The following is a 9,170-nucleotide window of genomic DNA, read 5'->3' on the forward strand; positions in this document are numbered from 1 at the left end:
CTTGCCCGAACTCGCTTGGAAGCTGTTGTTGTAGGAGAACTCGGCATATGGAAGACAGTCTTCCCACTTCATGCCAAAAGAAATGACACAAGCCCTGAGCATATCTTCAAGGATTTGATTGACTCGTTCGACTTGGCCACTAGTTTGAGGATGGAAAGCTGTGCTGAAGCGAATGTTGGTGCCCATGGCCTTCTGGAAAGAGTCCGGGAACTTAGAAGTGAAGATGCTTCCACGATCTGAAGATATCAATTGTGGAATGCCGTGCAAGGAGACAATCCTGGAGGTGTACAGGTCTACCAACTAAGCTGCTGTGATAGATTCTTTGATTGGAAGAAAATGAGCCACTTTAGTAAGCTTGTCGATGACAATGAAGATAGCATCATTTCCGCGCTTGGACTTGGGAAATCTAGTCACGAAGTCCATTTCGATATGATCAAACTTCCATTCTGGGATAGCAAGAGGTTGGAGGAGACCAGCTGGTCGTTGGTGTTCTGCTTTCACCCTTTGACAGACATCACATTCGTTCATGAATTGGGCGATTTCTCGCTTCATTCGAGTCCACCAATACGACTACTTGAGGTCATGGTACATCTTCGTACTTCCAGGATGAATGGAAAGAAGAGAATTGTGCGCCTCGTTCATAATGACTTTCCTTAGATGACCTTTAGGAACCACAAGCCGGTCCTCGAAGAATAAAGTGTCTCTGTCATCAATGCGATAGCACTTATATTTGGAAAGACCCTTGTCGATACCACGTTTCGCCTTCTTTACCATGGTATCCAGGAGTTGTGCCTCACGTATTTGATCTTCCAAAGTGGGAGAGACTATGAGGTTGGCAAGAAAGCCTTGAGGAACAACTTGGAGATACAGCTTGCGGAAAGCTTCACCAAGATCCGGTTGGAATGGCTTGAGAATTAAGCTGTTGCAATAAGCCTTCCTGCTCAAAGCATCTGCAATGACATTGGCCTTGCCTGGAGTATATTCAATACTCGGATTGTACTCTTGAATCATTTCGACCCATCGAGTTTGCCTGAGGTTGAGGTTGGGCTGAGTGAAGATGTACTTGAGACTCTTGTGATCGGTGAATATGTCCACTTTTCTTCCCAACAAGAGATGTCTCCATGTTATTAATGCATGGACAACTGCCGCCAACTCAAGATCGTGAGTGGGGTAGTTCTTTTCGTTGGGCTTCAACTGACGAGAGGTATAGGCCACAACTTTCTTCTCTTGCATTAACACAGCACCCAGACCTTGAAGAGAAGCATCACAGAAAACTTCAAATGGCTTGGATTCGTCAGGAGGAGTTAAGACAGGAGCTGTGACGAGTTTCTCTTTGAGAGTGTTGAAAGCAACGTCACACTCAGGAGACCAGACATACTTCACATGCTTCTGGAGGAGCTTGGAGAGAGGCTTTGCAATCTTAGAGAAATTCTCAACGAATCTTCGGCAATAGCTTGCAAGACCAAGAAAACTACGAAGCTTCTTGGCATTCTGAGGAGGTTCCCAATTCACAATTGCAGACACCTTCTCGGGATTAACAACGATGCCCTTGGCAGAGATGATATGACCAAGGTAAAGAACTTCATCAAGCCAAACCTCACATTTGGAAAACTTTGCATAGAATTGATACTCTCTGAGCTTGTCAAGCACCAATCACAAATGTTTGGCATGATCCTTCTTATTCTTGGAGAAGACCAAGATATCATCGAGATACACCTGGACGAATTCATTGGTATAGGGGTTGAAGATGAAGTTCATCATCCGAGAGAATGTTGGAGGAGCATTGACAAGGCCGAAAGACATGACAGTATATTCATAAGAACCAAAGCTTGTTCTGAATGCAGTCTTGGGAATATCTTCTTCACGAATGCGAATTTGATGATAACCCATCCGGAGGTCAAGCTTGGAGAATACTTTAGCACCTTTAAGTTTCTCGAATAGCTCATTGATGTTGGGAAGTGGATACTTGTTCTTGATTGTCTTCTTGTTCAATGGACGGTAGTCGACACAAAGTCTGTCCGTGCCATCCTTCTTCTGGACAAAAAGAACACCACAACCCAACGGAGATGAACTCGGTCTGATCAAACCTGTCGTGGAATTGTCACGGCAGATGTCCTCGTGCAAGGACTTAGTCGTGGAGCCATCGCAGCTAGGAAGCTTAAAGGGGTTAAGTGGGACAAGGAACACAGGGGTTATACTGGTTTGGCCGCTTACGGTGAAGGTAAAAGCCTACGTCCAGTTGAGGTGGTATTACTTAGGGTTTCGATGACCAGGGAGCTTAATTGCTATGCCTGGCTCTCAATCCGTTGTCTCTCGTCCTGAACCGCCACCGGGTCGTCCCTTTATATAGAGAGGTTGACGCCCAGTGGCTCTCAGAGTCCCGGGCCGGCTTATAACAGCGTCCGGCTCGGACTCTTAACTACTCTTGCCTTACTTTACAACTCTTGCCATAACAGCGGTTTATCACTACGGGCCTTGAGCCGCCTCCGGGTCTTAAGCCCATTACTGATCCGCCATCCTCAAGCTTGGTACTGGGCTTCACGTGATGATCATTACGACGTAACCCGGCCCCTCCTGGGCGGGTGATTCTAATGGTTATATCCTCAACATTAGGCCCCAGATTGATTTGAACCGGTTCATGTCAATCCTCAATCCCTTTAAGAAAATCTTCCGGCTTCTGCTTGTGCGAAGGTTATAACCCGCCGTGACGTCATCTTCTGGATTCCTGGTAACCCGCCATGACGTCATCTTCCATTAAATTCATTTTTTATTCTGTCATATCCCAACGGATCTTATCTTTAATGACCATCCCGAAAATCGAGGCGTTTCTGCGGCAAGATAATCACCTCTTCGGCTTCCTCGTTTCTCGCGCCCATTTACCAGTCGTCCCTTATAAATAGGCCCGGCCCATAAGCCTTCGTCACTCTTCTCCTCCATCGTCTTCCTCCTCTGACGCTCCAGAGCCCGAGCTCCACCGCCGCCGCCGCGCGTCTCGTCTTCCTTAGCCTCGGCCGCTGCATCAACCTGAGTTGGTCCAGAGAACGGCGGTGACTCTCCGCAGTGAACCTGCAACCGTAAGTCTTCTTCTTCTTGGATGTCAGATCCGCATTAGGGTTCCAAGCTTTCTCTGTGTTCTTCGTAGTTCATCTCAGTTCTTCACAGTTCTGCCACCGAGGTTCTTTTTGATCCAAAACGGTACAGACTCCCTGCGGTAGTAGTTTCTCACCCATTTTTATGCTAGTAGATCCCTTTTGTCCGCAAAAAGAACTCATTCAGAGCTTATGAACTTCTCTGTATCAGCTTTCTAGGTCTAGAAATTTTTCCTTTCTGGACGATCGTTTGATCCAAAATAATCCCTGCAACCTGTGAAACTTGTTTATGCAACACTTAGACAAAAACTGCATCTGTTAGCCATGGCGCCTCATATCGCCGGCTTAGAAGAAGCAATGCTTTGTGAAATTTCCGGCTTACTCATAATAGAGTTAAATAACTTAAATTGCTTATAATACCCACGGCGGCTTAAATAACCTGACACAATTAGTCATATATCATTAGGCCCCTTCATAAGCCGCCATCCTGAATACTGAACTGAAATCTTCCTCCGGCTTGAATTTAAACCGGAAATTTTCTTTTGTCATAGGCTTCCGTCTTTCACAATGCCGCCCAAGGCTCCCAAGGAACCCATTACGTGCAACTGGGTGAGATCCAACGTTACTGATAATACCTTAGATGACTTCGTGAAGACGGGTTACCTGCCTAAGAAGGAGGTCATGTCCTATCGTGCCCCTAACCCGTCCGAAGAAAGACCTCAACCAAGAGACGGATCGGTTGTTATATTTGCTGATCACATGAGCCGGGGTTTTGCACCTCCCGTTCAAAGTTCTTCAGATATGTTCCGCACTTTTTCGATGTGCGACCTCAAGACATTGGACCCAATTCCGTGTCGAGGTGTACCTTGGAGAAGAGCCCAGCCTACTGCTCTTTAGGGAGCTTTTTTATCTGAACCGCCAGAACGAGTGTGCCAACGGGCCTAGCCTGGAACTTGGCGGGATTTCAATCCAACGACGGAGAGATTGCCTCTTTCCTTATGCTCAGCCGCCAAGCCACCCAAAGGACTGGAACCAGACATGGTTCTACTGCCAGGATACTTCTCCGGCTGATGAGAACCCTCTGCCCAGCTTTCGCGCCCTGTGTCTGGAGTCAAATCACCCCCTGCCAGACAAATTATCTCAAGCTGAGCGTCAACCACTTATCCCCACCATCAACAAGATTAAAGCTCTTCTGGGAAACGGCCTTAACGGCGTTGATCTGGTCCGGGTCTGGATTGCTTGGCGGGTGATTCCTCTAAGCCGCCGCCCCGGCTTAATGTCTGATTACACGGGCCGGAAGGATGATCCTCTTCGGCACAGCCCCAACGACTTATCTGAGGACATCGTTGATGACATGACCAAGTCCCTTCTAAACGAGAGCTTAGCAGATTGCGGGAGGACAGGCTTAAGTCCCTTCTGCAAAGCTAACCCGGCTCCGGCGGTAAGCTACTGATCTGAGCACCTTACTTTCTATTTTAACAATTTTCATCTTTAACTTCAAGAAACTTTTGTTGTATTTTTCAGGCTAATGATAAGTTCTGGAAGGTCAGGTATGACCATGAGGCTGCTAAAAAAGCCAGGAAGGTTAAAAAAGCCGCCAGGAGAGCCGCTCCCCGCAAGAAGGGGAGTAAGCCTAGTGCCTCAGACCTGCTTCAGTAGGATGACACCTCCGAGTCAGAGGTAGCCCTTGATTCTTTAGGCTCTTCTTTTGTTTTTTGTCTGTTTTTAACCACCTTATTAACACTGATTATCAGCAGGATGATACCGGAGCGAGTAACCCGGCGATTGAAGAGGTAACTATACTTTCCTCCGACTCGGAGCCCTTGCCAAGGTTGAAAGTCCGAAGAGTAACCCGGAAAGTAAGATTTTCACATCCTTTAGCTTATCAAGATCCTCAATTTCTTTTGAAGCGACAGATTCATGAGAGCCGGAGGCAAACCCAGACCAGCAAGGAAGCAGACCTCTCCTCTGGCTTACCTGAAGCATCAAGGAAGCGCTGGACGAGGTTATCTCCAACTTATATCCTTTTCATCCTTTGGCGGGCGTCACTCGTCAACCACTCAATTCTTCTGATTCAAACTATCAGGAAACTTCACCTTCCTCCGGGGACTCCATGCAATCTAACTTGCCGGCTTTCAAGACCGCTCCCGGTTAATGATGATTATCTTACTTTGTGCTTATCTTACTCATGTTTTTGCACTAACCTTTTGAAGAATTTCAGTGCACAAGCAAAACTCAGCAAGAGGGCCATGAAAAGTAACCCGGTCGAAGAGCCGGTCTTGACTGAACCCAACGCCTCTGCCTCTGAGCCGCCATCTGCACCAGCTCCAGAAACCACTGCTCCAACTGAAGAACAAGCCATGGAGGATTCTGACAACCCGTAGATTCCCAGCCCAGCTCAACCGGCCGATGACCCGGATGTAGTGATTACCCGGACTGAATTTGTTGAGCCAGGAAGACCCACTATGCTGGCTAGATGCTCTGCTAAGGAAGAACTGCTGGAGCGCCGCAGGGCCAGACTGGATATCGCTGACTATGCTAACTTGAGCATTGGAGATATGGTCGCTGGTTATATTGGTCAAGTGCACAACAGCCGGGACCTGGAAATTGACATGGTGAAGCAGATACAGCAAAAATCTGAGGTATAATTCTCTTGCTTACTCCATAGTCATCCTTACCATGCTAGCCCCCAAGTCTATTACTTATGATATGTTGTAGACTTAATACCGGCTTCCCTGGTAACACTCAAGGGCTGGGTTAAACAGCCTAGGTGAACCGGTCTTTTACCTTATGTTTTAATCAAGTACTTGAACAACTTTGCCCATTAGCCCCCAAGTGCCAAGCACCTTTGCCTGCAAAGTACTTGGGACTTATTTTCATGAACCGGCACTATAAATAAAGCTTCTCAGCCTACATTAGCCCCCAAGTGCCAAGTGTCTTTGCTTGCAAAGGGCTTGGGACTTGAATGTTGCATGATAATTACTCAAACTGTAACCCGGAATTTGTATAGGCTGCCTGTAAGAAACTTGAATCGGAAGTCTCTGATCTGAAGAACCGCCTGAAGACTCAGGAAAATGAGACCCAGGAGGCCAATGCCAAATTTGAGTTCAGTGTCTCTGCACAAGAAAAACTGAAGAAAAAATTTTAAACAGAAAGAAAAGCCTGGGCCGATGAGAAGACTGCCTTGCTCAGCCGGGCTGAACAAGCGGAGGCTGCTCTTACTGAAAGAACCGCCGAACTCTCCGGCTTAAAACGCCATGTATCACAGATGGTCTCCGCAATCTTTGGTAAGTTACTCTGTAGCTTTTAATAAGTTTACATCATTCATGTCTCATAAGCCCCACCATTGCCATCTGTTCACCTGCCTTTGTTATACAGGTCCCAGAAGCTCCAATCTCAATTAGAACATGCTGACCAAGCTGAAGGCTGTTTACACCTTGGTGGAGTACCTCTACACCGGGTCACAGCATGCTTTAGCCGTTGTGGCTCTGTCCAATGAGGTTCCCACCCACCTGGCAGACGTACTCAGGCGGCTTGCCGTACTGCCTCAACGCTTCCAAGAGCTGAGACGGGCTTCTGCAAGAGCCGGAGCTATAGCTGCTCTGAGCCGGGCCAAGGCGTTTCTACCGGAGCTAGACCCGGCCGACATCGCTCTTGGATACCCCAGCCTGAAGGAAGACGGCACCCCCTTTGACCAGAAAGACTTCGCCGCCTGTGTGAAGAGCGTGCGCCTGGTGGCCACCTTGATTGGGAATGACACAGACCTTACCAAGTATCAGCCAGGCTATGACGCGGAGAATCAGAGGATCCCAACTCCACGCTATGAAGCAGTCAGCCTGATCCCTCCAACTCGTAAGCATACCTTCGCCCCAGAAGTTGACCCGGCCGGGTTAATTGATGATGAGGCTCAATTTGAAGCTTTGAGCGGCATTGACTGGAAATCATCAACCTTCCAGGTCATGGAAACAGCTGGAGGAGCGGAGAGGGATGAGCCAGAAATTTCAACCCAACGAGCACTTTAAATTCTTAGGCGGCTCATGGTATGCTTTAAAAACAATGCCTCACCTTTTGGGCTCAGGGAGTCCTGTAATAGAATAGGAAAAACACTTAATTTTGTCGTGCCATAGTGCACGTGTGCGGCGCTTTACTCTGTTGAAGTTGCTCGTTTATATTCCTCCGGGTTATGTTTGATCATTTGCTTTCCTTAAACTTAAAGAGCTGTCTTTAATTGTCCTGCATAGAAAACAAATCACATGTCTCTAGGCGGCTTACCGCACTGAGAGTCATATATTTTACATATAACCTGGAATATGAACCAAAGTCATAAAAGACCGGCTCTCAATTATATCCTCGAGGTAACCATAACAGCATACCTGCAAGTCGGCGGAGTAATGAGGTTGAGAACTCAACTCCGGTTCACCAGCATCGATAATGCTTATTGTGTGCTATCAACATTGTTAATCAAAGTTAAGTCGGCGGAGTAAGAACCGCCCTTGCACACTGTTGATATGATCAAAAGAACTTGTTGCCGACCAAAATATCAAAACTTAGGGGCTTCTGGTTTGAATACGACCAGAGAACCGTCCCAAAGGGGTTAAGCCAAGATTCGAATGCGATCATATAGCCCCCAGTGGCTTTGGCATTGCCGATCAAGAGGGTACCGACAGCTATGTTCTCTTAGGTTCGAATACGACCCATGTTTGAACAGGAAGCCCCCAAATGACCTTAAGAGTTGTTTAACGACGCTGATTCGAATACGATCCACGTCGGTTCCCAAAGGGGGTTGAGCTATGATTCAAATATGATCAGAAAGCTCCCCAATGAGCTCGGCAATTTGCCAATCAAGTGGGTATCGACAGCTATGTTCTCTTTGGTTCGAATACGACCTATGTTTGAACAGGAATCCCCCAAGTGACCATATTGTTAATGGCTAGATTCGAATTCGATCATAAGCCGGATCCACCTCCAAGTGACCATGTAATGTTGTAATGGAAATAACACATTTCCCTTTGGAGGAGAAAAGGACAGAGGTCCGGCTTTATTATTTATCATAATATATACATGGCTATAAAAATAAGTACATTATGAGAGCCGGTGGCTCAAGTGTACTAAGGCCGAAGCTGAGCTATGTTCCACGGCCGACGGGTCTCTTCCTCCGACTTACGTGAATCTTTGTGCTCCCGAACATCGATAAGGTAGTATGACCCGTTGTACAAGTTCTTGCTGACCACAAAGGGCCCTTCTCAAGGCGGGGTTAACTTGTGTGCATCTGTTTGATCTTGGATGAGCCGGAGCACCAGATCACCTTCATGGAAGACTCTGGACTTAACCCGGCAGCTGTGATAGCGGCGCAGATCTTGTTGGTAAATCGCCGAGCGAGCTGCTGCCACATCACACTGTTCGTCCAACAAGTCAAGAGCATCTTGGCGCGCCCGCTCATTATCCGCCTCAACATAATCCGCCACTCGAGGCGAGTCATGACGGATGTCACTAGGGAGAACCGCCTCCGCTCCGTAAACCATGAAGAAAGGCGTGTAACCCGTAGACCTGTTAGGAGTAGTATTGATACTCCATAACACGGAGGGTAACTCCTCCACCCAACAACCCGGTGTCCGTTGCAAAGGGACCAAAAGCCAGGGCTTGACGCCCTTCAAGATTTCCTGATTGGCTCTCTCAGCTTGACCATTGGACTGAGGGTGAGAAACTGATGACACATCAAGCCGAATATGCTCTCGTTGACAAAACTCCTCCATGGCGCCTTTAGACAGATTGGTACCATTGTCAGTTATAATGCTGTGTGGAAAACCAAAGTGAAATATCACCCTTTTCATAAACTGAACCGCTGTGGCTGCATCACACTTACTAACTGGCTCTGCTTCAACCCACTTCGTGAACTTGTCGACCGCCACCAGGAGGTGGGTCTTCTTATCCTTGGATCTTTTAAAAGGCCCAACACAATCAAGCCCCCAGACCGCAAATGGCCAAGTAATTGGAATCATCCTCAATTCTTGAGCCGGCACATGGGCCCGTCGTGAGAACCTCTGGCAACCGTCACATTTACTGACCAAATCCTCTGCATCA

Source organism: Triticum aestivum, chromosome 5D, assembly GCF_018294505.1.
Source record: "Triticum aestivum cultivar Chinese Spring chromosome 5D, IWGSC CS RefSeq v2.1, whole genome shotgun sequence".
In the NCBI taxonomy this organism is placed as follows: domain Eukaryota; kingdom Viridiplantae; phylum Streptophyta; class Magnoliopsida; order Poales; family Poaceae; genus Triticum; species Triticum aestivum.